This window comes from Solanum stenotomum, chromosome 4 (assembly GCF_019186545.1).
Source record: "Solanum stenotomum isolate F172 chromosome 4, ASM1918654v1, whole genome shotgun sequence".
Taxonomy (NCBI): Eukaryota; Viridiplantae; Streptophyta; class Magnoliopsida; order Solanales; family Solanaceae; genus Solanum; species Solanum stenotomum.
In genome coordinates this window covers 54682710-54688307 of record NC_064285.1, presented here as the reverse complement: position 1 = coordinate 54688307, position 5598 = coordinate 54682710, and the positions used below count along the sequence as shown (strand labels likewise).

The window sequence follows — 5598 nt, the reverse complement described above, 5'->3', positions numbered from 1 at the left end:
ACACTAATATGCTTAGTCTTGGAATGATATGCATCATTCTTCGTTAGATGTATTGCACTTTGACTATTTGAAAATACAATAGTAGTATCTTGTAAAACACCAAGCTAAAGAATAAGACAACACAACCATGTAACCTCCTTCACCCCTTCAGTAGCTACAACATAATCTTCTTCTGTAGTGGATAGAGGAGCAATGGATTGCAAAGATGCTTTCCAATTGATAGAACTAGAACATAAAGTGAAGATATATCCGGACATAGATCTGCGCCTATCAAGATCACCACCTTAATCGAAATCAAGAAACCCAACAACATCATTAGATATCACCTTGTTCTTTTCAACAACCAAGCCATGATTGACTGTACCTTTCATGTATCCAAAAATCCACTTCATTGCATCCCAATGATACTTGCTAAGATTGTGCATATACCGACTCACCATACTCACTGTGTATTCAAGATCGGGTCTAGTGCAAACCATGGCATACATAAGAATATCAACTGCACTAGAGTAGGTAATGTTAGACATCATTTCAAGCTCTTCACCTGTTTTCGGACAAAATTGAGAAGATATCTTGCAGTGAGGTGCTAGAGGAGTTGAGAAAGGCTTGCTCTTACTCATGTTGAACTTGTCAAGGATCTTCCCAATGTATTTTTTTATGATACAAGTATAACTTTCGAGCTTGTCGTTCTCTATGAATCTCCATTTCAGAATATTCTTTGTTGCACCAAGGTTCTTAATCTCAAACGCATTACAAAGTTGAGACTTTAACTTGTTGATCAAATACATGTCTTTTGAAGCAATCAACATGTCCTCCACATACAAGAACAACTACATAAATTACCCATTTGAAGACTGTTGAAAGTACACATAATTATCATATTGAATTTAGGTGTAGCCTTGACTTACCATAAAACCATAAAATCGCTTGTACCACGGCCTAGGTGCTTGTTTAAGTTCATACAAGGACCTTTTCAGACGACAAACACATTGTTCATTTCCATGAACAACAAAACCCTCATGTTGCTTCATATAAATTTCTTCCTCCAATTCTCCGTGTAGAAAAATAGTTTTAACATTTAATTGCTCCGATTCCAAATCAAATAGTGCAACAAAGGAAAGAAATCCTCTAATGGAAGAATGATGAACTATTGGAGAAAAAAATTCATTAAAGTCAATACCTTCCTTTTGAGCAAAGCCTTGGACAACTAAACGAGCTTTCCATCTTGCATAGTTAACCCCATGAATTCCATCTTTTTCATTTGTAGATCCATTTGCAGCCTAGTGAACGAAGACGTTTAGGAAGCTCACATAAATCCCATTTTCTATTCTTATGAAGACTTTCAAGTTCTTCTTGCATTGCTATCAACCACTTTCATGAATTAGAACTAGTGATTGCCTCTCAATATAAAGTAGGTTCAACTCCTTAAGAAATCTCTTGTGCAATTGTTAGTGCATAGGCAATCAGACCATCATTATCACCATATTTGTTGTGTTTTCTAATAACTCTCCTTGGTTTATTATGAGCAATAGAAGAATCATCAACAAATTGTGGCTCAACGGGACGGGTGGTACTGGAATCTTGTTCATCAACACGAGTATCATTGTTTGACTGTGGAGCTGTAGAAGAGATAAGATCAAACTTATGAGATTCAGTTAACACTTGTAACTCCACCTTCTCATTGGTACCTTGTTGATCACCTATACCAGAAGATAATACATACTGCTCTTTTCCAGAATACAACAATGCATTTTCATTAAAAGTAATGTCTCTACTCAAAATGATTTTTCTCAAATCAGGGGACCATAAATGATACATTTTTTATTCAGATGCATAGCCACGAAATAAGCATTTAACAACTCTAGGAGATAACTTCCCATCAATAACATGGGCAAAACCAGGGTATCCAAATAATTTTAAATTTGAGAAATTGATGAGTCCGAGATTTGGACTCATTTAGGGCTTTATTTATAATGATTAAGTATCCTCAAATTCTTATTTTGTGCCAACAACTGATGTAAAACCCTTGATCTTCAGATATATGGATTCAGGAACAAAGTTAGGACAGAAATGGGCAACAAAGATAACACGAGCGTAAAAGAGAAAGGAANGACTCATTTAGGGCTTTATTTATAATGATTAAGTATCCTCAAATTCTTATTTTGTGCCAACAACTGATGTAAAACCCTTGATCTTCAGATATATGGATTCAGGAACAAAGTTAGGACAGAAATGGGCTACAAAGATAACACGAGCGTAAAAGAGAAGGGAAAAACAAGCCTGATGATCGCTGATGTCACTCGACGACTCGCCAAGTTTCCACTCTACCGCCTAAAGTTACAGAACGTTGAGGATGGATTAGGAGTGGTTTCAGTGAGCAGCAGTTCCACTCGGCGCACTGCCGATCGCATCGGCGATGGATGACAAGGTCACTAAAAGTACTGATGGAGATCCAGATAAGTATTGACGGGCTAGATGAAATGGAAAAGGGCGCATCGTGGAATGAGACGGCGATCCCAATCTGTCTCACCTAAAATTACAGTGGTTGGACTAAGAAGAGGTAAAAAATGAAGGCGAGACGAAGAAAAATCGGCAAAGCCTTACTTACCTCACCGATTGGTCCCGAACAACCACACATCAGACTTGCATGAATTGATTTTTGGAAGAGAGAGAAGGCATTCAAAAATGTGAGGAACAAAAGATTGAGAGCAAAAACACTACCATTGTGGATTTCAAGTGATTTTAGCTAGGTTTCCCATTTGAATTTTGTAATAGAGAATATTTTAGTAAATTTTAACTTTCAAATTTCATTTACTCAGCTATTGAAAACATGGCAAGTATTGAATTTCATCTTTTCACTATGATTGGCTAAAACCCTAACCTTGGGGATTTGACAATGTGACTAATTGTTGAATTTTACTAAATGGGTGTTATTGATAAGTTATTTTTGGTGTTAATCTGAAGTGGGTCTAAATTATTATGGTGGTTTAATTTTCGTATTGCATATTTAGTGTGATCGATTTCAGAGTTTTGTGCTTGCTCGAGAGAGAAGTACAGAACCAACATAGTAATTTGACATCCTTAGTAGTGGGTCTTGAAGGTTTCAGCTTGAGAAAGTGAAATCCAAGAACTAGCCTTTGTATCTGGCTTCAGAGAGTGGATTTGATGAGAACGTGGGCTGGTCATCTCATAGATCGTATTGAGGTTCGAGAGAACTCAACACAAATAAGGTATTTGTTCGAGAGAAAGTTGCCTTACTTATAGTCCACTTTACCCGTGGCGAATTAGCATTATCGATAATGAGATACACCCATTAAGTTGAATTCGACAATTGGTTAGTCAATCCCCTAAGTGTTTTTTAGTTATCTGATTGTTTCTTGTTGATAATTTGAAGTGGGTTGGTAACAACATCCTGAATTTTGACTGTGAAACTCTTAAGTGTTGTATTGCTCAGCTGCAAAGGTCATTGTCATACTTTCATATTTGAATTCAAAGAAAGCTACTCTTTGTGGGATCGACCACAACTCAGTTGGTTGGATTATATACTAACTAACGATTGTCGACACTTAGAATTAGATGAAGTGTCTTTGAAACATTAATCAAAATGGCGCCGCTGCCAGGGAGTAGCTTAATTTAGAGTTGTTTTATCAAAGATTTTATTTGCGAATTTGTTGGTTGTAGTTGAATCGGCTTTGACTGCATTGTGTAGTGTTGGTTGGACTAAATAGAAGTAAAAATGAGTGAGAAAGAGGTGAATGATAGCCAAGCAGGTCATCGGGATGGTATCGATGATATCAATAGTGTTTACAACCCATCACAACCAGGTGAAATGGGTTCAATTTGCCTACCATAAACTTAGGGGAATGCAATATTTGAGGTCACTAGCAAGACTCTTCATCTCATCCAAATGAGAGTACTCTATGGAGGGCTAGATCACGAATACCCACATGAGCATGTATAAAATTTTATAGAGGTGTGCAGCCCGTTTTCATTCAAGAATGTGTCACAAGAGTCAATCCGGCTTAGGTTATTTCCACTATCTTTGACGGGGAGGCTAGCAAGTGGTTGGCCGAGTTACCAAACAACTCCATCACATTATGAGAGGAGTTGATTATAGCATTCAATGTGAGATTCTTTCCCCCATCAAGGATGATGAAACTTAGAAATGACATTCAAGGTTTCAAGCATTGGGAGGGTGAACTCATCTATGAAACGTGGGTGAGTTTTAAGAAACTCTTACTCAAATGCCCAACTCACGGGCTACCAAACGATTTGCTACTCCAATATCTTTACCGGAGTCTTGATTCGGTTAATAAAGGAGTGGCTGATCAATTGGTACGAAAAGGAATAATGTTGCAATCATTTGAGGTGGCTTCATTTCTTCTTGATGACATGACAAAAATAAATCAATCTTGGTACACTCAAGAGGATCAAGTCTCTCCTTTTTGTTTTAGAATGACACAAGAACAACTTGATAAGGAAAGAGAAAGGGATGAAAACATCAAGAAGATATTGACCCAAATGGAGCTATTACAAGAGCATATGATGGAGAATGTGGGAAATCCCAAGGGTAGAAGTGGAGTTTTTAGAGTTGAGGAGGGTTCTTCCTCAGGTTATTCAAAACCGGGGGATAATCAAGGCTGGAACTCCAAGAGATATGAGGAGGGTTTCCACCCACGCTATTTACCGCGAGGTGGAAATTAAGGTTGAAACTATCACAAGGGGGATGAGCAAATAAGATACTATCAAGATTGGGCTGAGCAAAGTGATTATTGGAAAAGGGAGGATGACCATGAAGAGGACCACACTCACTCGAGTGAGAGCCAAAAATCAAAATGGAGTGCAAGTAGTCCCCGGGTGAATGATTTGTTGTCACGCATCCTTGATAAAGTTGAAGGTTTGGATGATTTGGTGAAAGGGATGAAAGTTGAATCTTTATCATTGAACAATAAAGTGAACTCTCACGCAGATGCAATCAAGATACTTGAAGGTCAGTTGAGTTTACTTTCAGCACAATTGAAACCAAAAATCATAATGGAAGATGATGATAGAGGGCTGGTTGTGGTTACTGAAATGACCCAAAAAGTTCTTAAAAATGTGTTTCGGAAGTTACCGGAAACTTGTTTAGCTATATCAAAAAAAATCTGTTTCGTTTTTTGAAAATTCAACTTCATATTCTTGTTTAGGGGGTCAAATTGAGTGGGAAATGGGTCTAACCCAAATTTTAGAGCAACCGTATCAAAATCCGAAATTTCCAAGTGAAGCCTTTTTCGAGGGTCTACTTTGGAGGGTCATATCTCCTAGAAAACAAATAATTGGGTGGTCCATAACATATCCATGGAAATCCCTTTGAATTAGCTACCTAACGCACTTCGTTTCACCTCATTCGGAGTTCGGACGAAAAAGTTATGCCCATTTTCGTAAAATCTGTCCGGCAGGAAATGCAAATTTCCAGTGACCGAAATTACTATTCACCCGCCTCATTTTTTTTTCTAAGTGTTGGACCATTTTTCCAAAGGGCATATGTTATTTCCTATATACCATTAGTTCAATTCCCATCTCTAAAACATTTTCCAAAACACCTCTCCCATACTTAGA

The 5598-nt window shown here is 37.6% G+C and overlaps 1 non-coding gene across 1 annotated transcript; it reads right to left on the bottom strand.

Moving 5' to 3' along the window:
* Nucleotides 1-4155: 4155 nt before the first annotated feature.
* On the bottom strand, nt 4156-4262 carry LOC125863513 (small nucleolar RNA R71). The gene has a single exon (XR_007446175.1). It is a non-coding gene; the product is annotated as a small nucleolar RNA R71 (small nucleolar RNA).
* Nucleotides 4263-5598: the final 1336 nt, after the last annotated feature.